The following is a 7,551-nucleotide window of genomic DNA, read 5'->3' as shown; positions in this document are numbered from 1 at the left end:
TGGCTCAAACGCATTAAGAAGGAAATAAATTCCACAAATTAACTTTTAAGAAGGCACACCTGTTAATTGAAATGCATTCCAGGTGACTACCTCATGAAGCTGGTTGAGAGAATGCCAAGTGTGTGCAAAGCTGTCATCAAGGCAAAGGGTGGCTATTTGAAGAATCTCAAATATAAAATACATTTTGATTTGTTTTATCAAAGTTTTGACTTATGCACTATTATTTTACAATGTACATTTTTTTTTACAATAAAAGAAAACCCCTTGAATGAGTAAGTGTGTCCAAACTTTTGACAGGTAGCATAAGTATTCAGACCCTTATGAGACTCGAAATGGCGCTCAGGTGCATCCTGTTTCCATTGATCATCCTTGAGATGTTTCTACAACTTGATTGGAGTCCACCTGTGGTAAATTCAATTGATTGGACATGATTTGGAAAGGCACACACCTGTCTATATAAGGTCCCACAGTTGACAGTGCATGTCAGAGCAACAACCAAGCGAAGGAATTGTCCGTAGAGCTCCGAGACAGGATTTTGTCGAGGCACAGATCTGGGGAAGGGTACCAAAACATTTCTGCAGCATTGAAGGTCCCCAAGAACAGTGGCCTCCATCATTCTTAAAAGGAAGAAGTTTGGAACCACCGAGACTCTTCCTAGAGCTGGCCGCCCGGCCAAACTGAACAATCGGAGGAGAAGGGCCTTGGTCAGGGAGGTGACCAAGAACCCGATGGTCACTCTGACAGAGCTCCAGAGTTCCTCTGTGGATATGGAAGAACCTTCCAGAAGGACAACCATCTCTGCAGCACTCCACCAATCAGGTCTTAATGGTAGAGTGGTCAGACGGAAGCCACTCCTTACTAAAAGGCACATGACAGCCCGTTTGGAGTTTGCCAAAAGGCCGTTAAAGGAATCTCATACCATGAGAAACAACATTCTCTGGTCTGATGAAACCAAGATTTAACTGTTTTGCCTGAATGCCAAGCGTCACGTCTGGAGGAAACCAGGCACTGCTCATCACCTGGCCAATACCATCGGTACTGTGAAGCATGGTGGTGGCAGCATCATGCTGTGGGGATGTTTTTCAGTGGCAGGGACTGGGAGACTAGTCAGGATTGAAGGAACGATTAATGGAGCAAAGTACAGAGAGATCCTTGATAAAAACCTGCTCCAGCGCCCTCAGGACCTCAGACTGGGGCGAAGGTTCATCTTCCAACAGGACAACGACCCTAAGCACACAGCCAAGACAACGCAGGAGTGGTTTTAGGACAGGTTTCTGAATGTCCTTGAGTGGCCCAGCCAGAGCCCGGACGCTGTTTTTCATCGTTTGGGCTAGGCCCCTTAGTTTCAGTGCAGGGAAATCTTAATGCTTAGCATACATTAATATTCTAGACGATTCTGTGCTTCCAACTTTGTGGCAACTGTTTGGGAAGGCCCTTTCCTGTTTCAGCATGACAATGCCCCCATGCACAAAGCGAGGTCCATACAGAAGTGGTTTGTCGAGATCGGTGTGGAAGAACTTGACTGGCCTGTACAGAGCCCTGACCTCAACCCCATCGAACACCTTTGGTATGAATTGGAACGCAGACTGCGAGCCAGGCCTAATCGCCCAACATCAGTGCCTTACCTCACTAATGCTCTTGTGGCTGAATGGAAGCAAGTCCCCGCAGCAATGTTCCAACATCTAGTGGAAAGCCTTTCCAGAAGAATGTAGGCTCTTATAGCAGCAAAGATGGGACCAACTCCATATTAATGCCCATGATTTTGGAATGAGAATTTTGACAAGCAGGTGTCCACATACTTTTGGTAATGTATTGTAGTTATTTATCCATCCATGATGGGTGATGTCTGAAAAGCAGCATCTGACAGTGATGAATGGAGAGGGATGTGTTTTGAAATCTGCTCCCCAGTCACAGTAGTGGAAATCAGATGGCACCCTGTTTTTAGCTTTTCCCATTCATCTTTTCTCACAAAATATATATAATGCAAGAAAAAATTACCTATTCTTTTTTTGTAAACAGTTTTAAAATAAATGAATAATATGGGCCTAAATAGGTAAAGAAATATTCCTGATTTATATATTAAATGTAGCCTATTCGACAGTGTCAAGCATGATATCAGAATAGGATCTTGGATATCCTGTTCCGTCTTGGGTGGCGATGTGTTGCCCGCACGTGCTTGACACAGGTGATGCTATGGGTGTTTGGAATTGTAGTCAGCTATTGAGGTGAAGAGGAGTGTGGCTGTCAAGCTGCCTGGCGGCTCATTGCTGGGCTACATTACATGCTTCAGTCAACACCTCATTGGATAGAGCAGCTTATTGTATTTTCCCCACAGCACAATATAGGTTGAATCTTGTTCATTCACTTACGTCAGAAAGAGTCAAACAAATATATTCAAACACACACAACTGGAACTGGATGTTCTGGAAAGTTTTAAGGGATTTTTGTAAAATATTTACGTCAGTCTCCACATAGTTTGATGGGATATACAGCACTGGATAAAACGGCAGTGAGAGTTCTACTTATTGAGGAAGGCCCTCACTAGCCTGGCTGTGTATTTCTCTTTTACTGCCTGCCACCCGTTACGGTCTAGTTACATAAGCTCAACACTCAACGCCAGCCAGCAGTAAGCTAGACTGTGTTATGCTATGTAGAGATTCAGCAATGAGCCAGCTAATGTGTATGTCGGTGTGTAGCCTAGATTTATGCAAATAGGGTGTTGCCATGGGGTGTTACTGTGGTGAGACAGAGAGAGAGAGAGACAGAGATGACTGGTGGGTTCTAGAAGGCCATGCGTTCTGGAAGAAGCTAGACCAGAGTCAGGGTAAAATACGTAGACCGTAGTACCATGCTGTGGTGGATACTGGCTGACCATTGTGTGATTCTTATTTAACCCAAAGGACGTCCCACCCGGTTGACTACTTAAAAATGGTGAAAGTCCTCAATGGCGCTGCCCATGCTAAAACGGGCTTTTAGGCACTAGAGTTCTCTATCTATCTCTATGGGTAAAATACATAGACCATAGTGTCATGCGGTGGTGGGTTGGCCTAATGGTTGGTTGAGGTGGGCCAAGTCCATTTTATTTCCATTTGACAAGTAGAGGAGACTTGGTCGCTGGTCCAAGGACGGCCGGCACTAGATGATGGAGATAATTGGGTTTTATGGATCTCTCTAACCACAAATGCAAACCCAGAAATATTCCTAACCTAAAATAACAGGCTTGGTAAATACCTCACCTATTTGCTCATCAATTCTGACCATATTGCCACTTCCCTTACACAAGAAAAACTGCATGAAAAAATAATGTGAAAAAAATAAATCACATTTGAAAATGTTCACATGAATCAGACACGTGTGAAGTTTCACGTTAATTTGTCACGTGTTTTCCCCTAATTTTATTTACCACTACTTCCAGCTACATCTGGGCTCCCATTCAGGGACCGACCTGGACTGCCCCTGCTTAGCTTCAGAGGCAAACAAGCAGTGGGATGCAAGGTGCTATGTTGCTGAAATGAATGTGCCAAAACTTGCAACTGAAAAAAAGGCAGCGACAGCATAGACCATTGTAACATAACTAAAGATAGGTTAAATTGCAGGAAAGAGGGAGGAATTTTATTTAATCACGTTATCATTAAAAAAAAATCCACTTCATTTTTTTTTTTGGGGGGGGGCATCCATTTACAATTAATTTGTTCTCGCATTTCAAATGTATTTTGTTTTTCTATCAATACTTTTGGGTTTATGTTTTCCTTTCAATATCATTATTTTTGTTTTCAATACTAAGAATCTTGTTCTCGACTTCAGAAGTTTTGCTTGATATTAATGGCACAAAGGTAGTAACTCACCAGAGGATTGCACCATATAATAACACTATTACTCTATTAAAGGCATAACTATGTATTTTAATTAAGTGGCAATCCTTAATTGAAACATTAACAAAGTGTACTCCCCGCCACAGTTTCAGTAAAAAGCTGAGGGATGGGGCTGGAGAAATGCAACCACTCAAAAATCCATAGACTTTCAATGCAAGGACTGACCATCCATGATATCAAAATTATAGTTTTAACCATGTTTTGAGGCTATATGGTGTTTGTTTACATTTACTTTGTTTACAAACATTGGAGTAAAACAAGCTGATATTTTGGGTTCTGATGGGGTACGACAGTTGAACTCACGAGGCAAAATATACTTTATATTCTTCAAGAATCAATGGGTACATATCATTAATGTATAAGTCCAAAAATGGATGTAGCAACTAAGGATTGCCCCTTTAACCTGCCCGAATCTATTTTATTCTGTCCACTGTTCCGCTTGTTTGTGATGTTGAGGTCCTCTGTAGCTCAATTGGTAGAGCATGGCGCTTGTAACACCAGGGTAGTGGGTTCGATCCCCGTGACCACCCATATGTAAAAATGTATGCGCACATGACTGTAAGTCGCTTTGGATAAAAGCGTCTGCTAAATGGCATATTATTATTATGTTCTGATGTAATCAGCGGAGGCTGGTGGGAGGAGCTATAGGAGGACAGCCTTATTTTCATGGCTGGAATGGAATCAATGGAACAGTATCAAACACATCAAACACATGGAAACTGTTCCATTTATTCCATTCCAGCCATTACTATGAGCCCGTCCTCCCATAGTCCTCACACCAGCCTCCACTGATTATATTAGAACATCACAGTCATCATAAACAAGTTATTAAAGTCAATCAATCAAAACAATCACACACCTTGGTGAACTAATTTCTCGTCAGGATTTTAAACTGCCCTAGTGGCACCAGGGAATCCAAATGTAATGAACTTTTGTAAGTGATTCCATAAATGTGGAGCGTTAAAACTAAAGGAGGATTTACCTAAATTGGTGGAGACCAGAGGGACCTCAAGAGTTGACCAATCCTGTGATGGGGTTTGGTATCTCATTCTCTTTGTCGTTAGCAGCAAAGCCAGGTCAGTTGGAAGCTTGTAGCTTGTGTAGTAGAGCTTTGGAAACAAAATGGGAGTAATGAAGTGACCTACGGGACTTTAATGAGGACCAGCCAACGTTTTGATACATTTACATTTACATTAACATTTACATCATTTAGCAGACGCTCTTATCCAGAGCGACTTACAAATTGGTGCATTCAACTTATGATAGCCAGTGGGACAACCACTTTTTTTTCCTTTTTTTTTATGGGGGGGGGGGGGGGGGGGGGGGGGGGGGGGGTAGAAGGATTACTTTATACTATTCCAGGTATTCCTTAAAGAGGTAAGGTTTCAAGTGTCTCCGGAAGGTGGTCAGCTTCCTGCTGTTTAGGGAGAGGCAAGATCTAGAAGCCCACTTTAAATCTAAGCTTTTTAACTAACTCATCCGTATGTTTTTTAACCCTTTGTCAACCCAAAAGCCCAGATATTTATAGGTGGGAACCTGATCAATGATTAAATATGTAGTCCATCTGAATTGTTTTTGTGAGAATTAGAGAACAACATGTATTTAGTCTTGCCCAAATTAATCTGAATCATAACACTTAACGTCTAGTGTCAAAGGTAATCTGTGTCTCTGAACCAAATGACCACAGGGACCTGCAGTATCAGAAGATCATGACCTATGAGACACACACACACACACACACACACACACACACACACACACACACACACACACACACACACACACATACACACACATACACACACACACACACACACACACATACACACACATACACACACACACATACACACACATACACACACACACACACACACACACACACACACACACACACACACATACACACACACATACACCCACACACACACACACACACACACACACACACACATACACACACACACATACACATACACACACACACACACACATACACACACACACATACACACACATACATACACACACACACACACACACACATACACACACACACATACACACACACACACACATACACACACACACACACACATACACACACACATACACACACACACACACACATACACACACACACATACACCCACACACACACACACACACACACACACACACATACACACACACACACACATACACCCACACACACACACACACACACACACACACACACACACACACACACACACGGTCTGACAAGTGACGAAACATTTACAGAAGAACCATAAATTCCTACATCTACATATCTGTTGTGACTGGTCAGCTCAGCTGTTTATACTGACAGCCATTGCATGGTAAATGAAAAGGTCAGTTGTTGGTTGTTGGTGTATAGGCTAGTACTGTAGCTTGTTAAGGTCTATTGACTAGTGATTAAGTGTCTGTTAAAGTGTCTTGTGTCAGGTTATCGACCCGTCTGTCTGTCTCTGTCTGTCTGAACACCCTACAGAGGGTATTTTATTTATAGACTTGCTTGTCTTGTTGGTCTCACACGTCTCGGCTGACTGTGTGTGTGTGTGTGTTATCACACATCTGGGAGGGGGGGGGAGGTGATGCGTCCATCCTATATGTCTCATCAGGTCTCTGTCATCACCCTCACACTGCACACCTCTGTGTGTGTGTGTGTGTGTATCTAACACCATGGTTTCCAGATCATCAGTGTTATGCCCTCCCCCTGTTATCTTGTGATTAGATCAGGGGGAGCATGACTGGCAACCCTCAGGGATTCATCTCTTTATATCAAAGCTGGGGACTTATTTCTGTAGTTTGACCTAATTATCCTCTTCTAGGGTTGAAACTATTGCCTGACGACTCAGTTTGAATTCCTCTTCCAGGGTTGAAACTATTGCCTGACGACTCAGACTGAATTCTTCCGCTGCTCTGTGTCCGCTACGTACTTCAGTCTGAGACTGCCATCATTGAAGTCGTTTGTGGTGACTTCAAAATGAGCTGTGTTGTACAAAACAAAGTCAGCAGCGATTGGATCATCTCTAACCAATCAGAATATCAAAGCCAAGGACGAATTTTCAAAACGCCGCTTTACCCACGTGTGTTCTGTCTCTGGCCCAACCCGTCGGTTTCTGGGACCAATCAGAACGGTTAGAATGTGTTTGCGTTCTAGAAATTGTCAAGGAGGTGCTCAGATCCAGACTCATTGTGGAGAAGAAACTAATATCCGTGGGCGTGGCGTAGCGCTTGGCCGGAGCAAGGAGTCTGGGTAGCCAGGCAATTGAAACTATGGAGACGGGTGACGTGTGTAACGGTCGCTACAGTACAGGACTGTAGGTCAACACCAATTTCTTAGTTGTTTTTCTTCTAATGTGAATTCCCTCTCACTCCCTTGAGCTTACACTATGTAGACTACAGTACCTAGTCTAGTTCAGTACCTGGTCTAGTTCAGTAGCTGGTCTAGTTCAGTAGCTGGTCTAGTTCAGTACCTGGTCTAGTACAGTAGCTGGTCTAGTTCAGTACCTGGTCTAGTTCAGTAGCTGGTCTAGTTCAGTACCTGGTCTAGTACAGTACCTGGTCTAGTTCAGTACCTGGTCTAGTTCAGTACCTGGTCTAGTTCAGTACCTGGTCTAGTTTAGTACCTGGTCTAGTTCAGTACCTGGTCTAG

Source organism: Coregonus lavaretus, assembly GCF_964263955.1.
Source record: "Coregonus lavaretus genome assembly, contig: HAP1_SCAFFOLD_7072, whole genome shotgun sequence".
Classification (NCBI taxonomy): Eukaryota; Metazoa; Chordata; class Actinopteri; order Salmoniformes; family Salmonidae; genus Coregonus; species Coregonus lavaretus.
This window is presented reverse-complemented; position numbering follows the sequence as displayed.